We start from the raw sequence: 7,377 nt of genomic DNA, 5'->3' as shown, positions 1-7,377 counted from the left end.
TTCCCCTCGCTGGCGCCGGCGTCGTCATCGGGAGCCGTTATGTGGAGACGGCACGGATCCGGCACGTGCCTTTACTGGGTAAAAGATTGCAATTTATGCTATTTAATTTTGTGGCTATCTCGCTGATTTAAAAAATATAAAAAAAAAACAGAGCTTTTAACTAAAGGCACGCTGTGAAGTTTGGCTAAGTTCAAGTCAGAAAACATTGATCATTTTGTGATTAAACGTAATTATATACTTGATTTTGTTATGGAGATGTATTTTTCTGCAATGAAATCTATACATGTTTATCCAACTAACCAAACATTTGAGGATTTGGAAGTACATTTCCAACAAATAAGCAAGAGATTTTCCAACATCAGATAGAAGTTCAATTTACTCGATAAATGATGTATGCAAATGGGGTGGTGGCGCAGTTGGCTAGCGCGTAGGTCTCATAGCTAAACTTGAGTGATCCTGAGGTCGAGAGTTCGAGCCTCTCTCACCCCAATTTTTTTCCCCTTGTTTTTTTGGGGGGTTTAAAATGTTGATTTGGAACTTACTTTAGTCCGTTCTTTATTTTTTAAGTTAAAAATAAAAAAATCCCATTGAATGTACTATTATAAGTAAATGGAGGATCAGTAAAATACATTAAATTAGTTATTCCATACATGTATTATTTTTGTTTTAACTTTTAAATCAGATTTCTCATTGAATGTACTATTGTAAGTGCATGGAGGATCAGAATAGTAAAATACATTTACAGTATCTAAATAATTAAATAAATTTGTTACTCAATGCATGTATTCTTTTTGTTAAAAAAAGCCAGATTTTTCGTTGAATGTACTATTTATAAATGCGGAGGACCAGAGTAGGAAAATACATTAATAGTATTAAATTATTTAAATAAATTGGTCATTCAATACATGCATTATTTTTGTTAAGAAAAAATACATGTACTATTTATTAAATAAAGTCTCGCACTCACACCACGCAAAACTTATGAGGTAAGTTATTATTGAGACAAAATGATCGCAGTAGTTTTTTAAATAGATATATTACATTTATTAAATAAAGACTTATAATCTCACCGGGTGAAACTTTATGAAGTACCTTATTGAGTCTAAATAACAGCTGCAGCTTTTTTAATGTTAGTTGCTCTTTTTCCCCATCATTTGAAACAGGTAAAAAAGAAAGGGAAAAGTAAAAAAAGTGCAAAACGAGGTATTTAAATCCTATCTATAATTACGTTTTAAATCAAGAGTGGGAAAAAGGAAAAATAAAAATATCAAAATGAGGTATTTTATAGTCAACCAAAGTGGGGGAAAGAGAAGGAAAAATAATAATAAATAAGTGCAAAATGGAGGTATTTTAGAATACCTCTTTCTCTTCTTTTTCTACCCGCTCTTTTGCCTTTCTTCGAACCCAGAACCACATGGCAGGCAATCACATGCACTACCAAACAAGCAACTGGAGAAAGGCGGTCAAGCCTGCCCAAAAAAGATATTTTAATTAATTTCTAGGGAAAAATGTTTCAAGGCCCCAAAAAAAAAATGGATGTGGCCCAGCCCCACCAATTATCTTCCTTAGTCTTCAGCCCCAAAAAAATATGAAAATTATGGCCCAGACCCAAAAGCCCATACGTATACATCTAGTGGGTGTATTTTGTTGCTACCTGCCTAAAATGCCCTCATCCCTCTCATAGGAAACCGGCTGAATGGGCTCTCTTCTTCCCTGATCTCTCCCAACGCATTTATGGCGAAGCGACGGGGGAAAGCGGGGGAAAAAGCGCGGGCTCCCGCCATTTTACGGTCTGCTTCTCATCCTTTGTTATAAATTGGTTAGTTTTATCTCTCACTCTCTCATTAATGAAATTAGGGTTTTTTTTCTTTAACTGTCAACAACCCTTTTGCACCTGAAATCCCCTCAATTACTCCTCAACTCCTCATAATTGCCTTCATAACTGTCCTCATAACTTTCAACCACCCCTAATGGCCGTCAATGACTTGATTTGCATGGTTTCTTTAGGCGAGAATGCCATATTCGTGAAGCTAAGTTCGACAACAAGCTTTGATGAACTCCAATTTGATGTGTCTGAAAGATTGAAAGTACCTAAAGAAGCTTTATCCTTTATATTTAAATCTGAGAGGCACCTCAACCTCAGTTTTTCAGTTGACAACGATGATGATTTGAAGTGCATGTTGGATCACAATCGAAATATTGGTTGTACGGAAATTCACATGCAAGCTGCTGTTAATGTAGAGTGTTCCACTTCAAGGAAAAATCAGATTAGGGAAATGTAAGTAATTAATGAACTCTTTATAACATTGGGTTTTGTGTGATGTAAACATTGTTATTTTTTTCTTCAACTTTCAACCATCCCTTATGGGCATTAAATCCCTCAATGTAAGTTATTATTGATTTATAAGTAAATAATGAACTCTGTCAGGAACAGGTCTATGTGTAATGATAAGCCAATTGTGATTTCAGGTTTCGATGCTATATAACTTGGGAAAAAATAGTTGTCATCTCTGATGGTTAGATGTTAACTCTTCATCTTATAGGTTAATTTTCCAAGAGATATGTTAACCTTTACATGAACATGTTAATTGTCGTGGGAACATTGTTAATTTTACACCCAGTTAGTTAACTTTTGTTGTACTATGTTAAGGTTTATGGAAAATGGTTAATTTTACACACAGTTAGTTAGCTTTTGTTGTACTATGTTACCTTTGGTCCTACTGCTGTTAACTTAAATTATCAGAAGATAATATAACATATTGTGCATGATATCTCACTGGTTGATTAATTTGTGCAGTAGTGATGCCTCTTTGAATGCAGAATATAGTCGTCCTCCTCCAGGAAATGCATCCAATTCAGAGAGAATCCAAAATGATTTCCCGTCTGGTGAGGTTGTAATGAGAGCTGATGATATTCTCAACAACACTTCCAGCATTCCTCAATGGTGGCACACAACATTAACTAAAAAGGGGCAATAATTTGAGACTGTAAACGAATTGAGACTTGCTTTGCAGTACTATTCCATGGCGAAAAAATTTGACTATGAATTTGTAAAGAATGAACCCAAACGATGATGCTTTGCAGTACTTTAGTACGTTCTTTATTTTTAAGTTAAAAATAAAAATATCCCATTGAATGTACTATTATAAGTAAATGGAGGATCAGTAAAATACATTAAATTAGTTATTCCATACATGTATTATTTTTGTTTTAACTTTTAAATCAGATTTCTCATTGAATGTACTATTGTAAGTGCATGGAGGATCAGAATAATAAAATACATTTACAGTATCTAAATAATTAAATAAATTTGTTACTCAATGCATGTATTCTTTTTGTTAAAAAAAGCCAGATTTTCTCGTTGAATGTACTATTTATAAATGCGGAGGACCAGAGTAGGAAAATACATTAATAGTATTAAATTATTTAAATAAATTGGTTATTCAATACATGCATTATTTTTGTTAAGGAAAAATACATGTACTATTTATTAAATAAAGTCTTGCACTCACACCACGCAAAACTTATGAAGTAAGTTATTATTGAGACAAAATGATCGCAGCAGCTTTTTAAATAGATATATTACATTTATTAAATAAAGACTTATAATCTCACCGGGTGAAACTTTATGAAGTATCTTATTGAGTCTAAATAACAGCTGCAGCTTTTTTAATGTTAGTTGCTCTTTTTCCCCATCATTTGAAACAGGTAAAAAAGAAAGGGAAAAATAAAAAAAGTGCAAAACGAGGTATTTAAATCCTATCTATAATTACGTTTTAAATCAAGAGTGGGAAAAAGGAAAAATAAAAATATCAAAATGAGGTATTTTATAGTCAACCAAAGTGGGGGAAAAGAGAAGGAAAAATAATAATAAATAAGTGCAAAATGGAGGTATTTTAGAATACCTCTTTCTCTTCTTTTTCTCTCCCCCTCTTTTGCCTTTCTTCGAACCCAGAACCTCTTGGCAGGCAATCGCACGCGCTACCAAACAAGCAACTGGAGAAAGGCGGTCAAGCTCGCCTAAAAATGATATTTTAATTTATTTCTATGCTAAGCATAGTCGGACATTAAATAAGAATCATACTCTAAATTAATTATTATAGAATTTAGTTGTGTACGTCACCAAAAAATGGTACAAAGAATTTTGTTGGAGACTTGTCTTGCCTAAAGAAGCTATTGAAGATAATCAATGGTTGTGATTATATAATGGTCTCTCCAATACTTTTTAGATATGAAGAGGATCCGAATCCATATTGAAGATTGTCATACTCTGTCAATCCAATCAGCGTAAATTCCAATAATATCTTTTCGGTTTCCATTGCCATTGCCTCTGACTGTCATCAACATCAGGTTGAGCATTTGACGGTGCGCGAGCAGTAGCAGATGGATCAATTTCTGCAGCATAAACGTAGAAGGAAGAGAGTAAATCCTATCTTTTACTTGTTATCTTAATATTTGATTAATCAGGTAACAGAGAGCATCTACAACTAGTTAGCACTGTCACAGAAACTCAAAATGGAGTATAAATTATCTAGATGGGTAAGATTGATTAGTATCACGATCGATAAGCGATTAGCATAAAAACCATGGAAATCACAAAATGTTCATAAGCATTAGGCTGACACACTGGAAACATATTTGATAATTTTTTTCACAGTTACAATCACCATTTCATGCCAAAATTCCTAGGAGGGTTCATAGGCTTAATATGGCAAGATTTTTCAAGCTGCATTCATATTATCAGCCAGAACTCAATTCTCCAAACTGTCAAATTTAAGAGGTGAATGCTGCATCTAAATCAAAATAACTAGTGCTTGAGATACCTGCTTCCCCGTGGGCAAAGATGTAATTGGCCAATCATTTAACACAAATTTGTTGTTAATAAATGCAGAAGTGATATAAGATGAAATCATTTACCATTTAACAGTGAACATAGGAAAATTATTAAATAAGGCAGGGGGCGGACGCAGGTGGAAGCCAAGGGGCCTTGGGCCCCACGGATGGCCGGAAGTCAAGAGGGAAAAAAGGGGGGGGGCGCGGGGGGGGCTGCACCTATGCCCCTCGCCCCTGTCCCACTAAAAATTGATCCCTGTAGAACTACTCTTCTGACTAAAATTAGAAATCATTGGAATGCCTAAGAATTTGGTTGAATGGCGAAAATGGATAGTTTTAATCTTTTGGTGTATAGATTGGTGAAGTGGCATTAATCTTGACGGCGTTGCAATGACAGAATGTCAAAAGCATTTCGAGCGAATCAAGGTTATTGAGATGGACTTATTCAATATAGAACTAAGATGAGTATATATGAAATGATTGTTGGCACCCTTATATTGAATACATATATTTTGTAATATTAATAAAGAGGATGTCGCGGAAAAAGTTTCAAAGAAATGACACAAGAGAATAGTTGTTCTATACATTATATCTAATATTTGAAGTTCGATGTTGAAAGTCTTGTGATCTAACTTTTAGCATAGTAATGAATCATGAGCGCCCCCCCCCCCCCCCCCCCTCCTACTTCTCCTATAATATCGTGTTTTAGGCAATTAAATTTTTGGCCCTCCGTCACCCGAATAGGGTCAGCTGGAAAGCATTTGGTTCAAGCTCAACAATGTACAAGCACAGCACAAAAGTTGATGCCTTCATTGGTCATGTGAAGTGGAAAACAACCACAAAGAAAACAAGGCAATCTTCTTCCCTATAAAAGAATATACAACATACAAATCATAGAGTAAATGTTTACCCATTATGCTATAAATCAAGTGCATATTGAATCATATCACAGCTCAGAAACATGATCAGAGCCACACGCCAGAAGCTCTCGAAGGTAAAAGCAAAAGTTCAACAATCTACCAGCATCTTGAAGACGCCTATAGCCTAGTCCCTTGCTGACCAACAACTACAGATGCGACCGAGAAGCCAAAGAACCAATGCTCTTTCAATTCTGAATGACGCTGCTAGATGCCGTATAAAATACCAGAGGCATAGCATCACCCGGCTCCGCAAGTACTACGGTACACAAGGAAAGGAGGTACATAATGGCTTCACCGCTTCGACACAATGTAATGAGCTCGAACACCGCAGTGACATGAGAACTAGAGGCCACGAAAGGCTCAGGTATCTTGCACCTGATATCAGGGCTAATCCGTAGACGATAGGTTGCAGAAGCTCGGGCATTCATGCTGTTGGCAAAGATTATGTCGCGCGTAGTTGGGCGCCTATTACTTCGCCTGTAAATTACATATTTTGAAAATTTAAAGATGCCATGATGGGGTTAAATGAAGTGTGTACAGGTCGATTCTAAATCTCTTGATCAGACACAGAATTTCTAGCGTTGTCCGATCTTCTTATGGCAAAGTTTTTTGTAAGCCATTACTAGGGAAAGTTTCAGGATGAGTCTTTTATGAGAGGAGAGGGTAATGCAAGATTTTTTCCTTTATTTTTTGTAGATAAAGAAAAGTGGAAGGAAGAGAGCTCGTCTGAAGAGTAGCGCATATGTCGAGGATGATAGTCCTTGATCGTGGACAGGAATCAAAAACCTGTTTATCCTAAGTTCAAAAAGAACCAAGCTATAGTTACGGATCTATCCTAATCAAAATAGTACCCGCCACTTTGAAGTTAGAAATTTGGAACGCAAAACTAATAGGAAACGTAACTTTGGCGAAACTTGGCATAACTATTAGATATATCTCAGATAAAGGTAGCAAAGATGGGCATCATACCAAGAATTATCGAAAATCTTTCTACCGATGATACACTCTGATGCAGTAACTGCACAATCACCATGCTGCGGCATCCTCCACAAGCTTGATATAATGTTTTAATTGTAAAGGAGGAAGTTCAAATGAGGTATCCTTCTAGCGACAATATGTTTGTTTTTAGAGACTGCACTGCCAAACATGGATCATATCACAGTTGATGAAGTGCCCTGAAAGAGCTGGCAGAAGAAGTAATTATTATACTGGATTCGTTAAAATAAGACTAGCAATGAATTTAGAAATCAATTGCTCGTTGGCAATAAACATAATGCATAGGAGCCTGACTGGTAAGCTAGCATTGTTCGCTGTGCATCGGGGTAGTAAGACTATAAACTGTCCAGTGTCCCATCCTTGTACAGTCTAGAGAGAAATCAACATTTGCCCGGCTGTAGTTTATGCCCGCATTTGAAATTACACGGAGAAAAAGTAACAGCACACCTATCAAAATCTAAGGTGAATGGGCTTGTGATGGATTATAGAGTGAAACAGACAAACCACAACTACGTCGCCGGATTTTTTAGCTTCATAGGCTTTAAGATAATCAAAACATGCAAATCATGAATTTTACAAACACATCATGAAATACATGGCAATTATACACTATTTGGGGTTTTGTCAG

The 7,377-nt window shown here is 35.9% G+C and overlaps 1 non-coding gene across 1 annotated transcript; it reads left to right on the top strand.

Moving 5' to 3' along the window:
• On the top strand, positions 402-489 carry TRNAM-CAU. Its single transcript is given in 2 exon segments — positions 402-439; positions 454-489. It is a non-coding gene; the product is annotated as a tRNA-Met (tRNA).

The sequence above is a fragment of the Asparagus officinalis genome, chromosome 8 (genome assembly GCF_001876935.1).
Source record: "Asparagus officinalis chromosome 8, Aspof.V1, whole genome shotgun sequence".
In the NCBI taxonomy this organism is placed as follows: Eukaryota; Viridiplantae; Streptophyta; class Magnoliopsida; order Asparagales; family Asparagaceae; genus Asparagus; species Asparagus officinalis.
The sequence above is the reverse complement of the archived record's forward strand: the minus strand, read 5'-3'. Positions and strand labels throughout refer to the sequence as shown.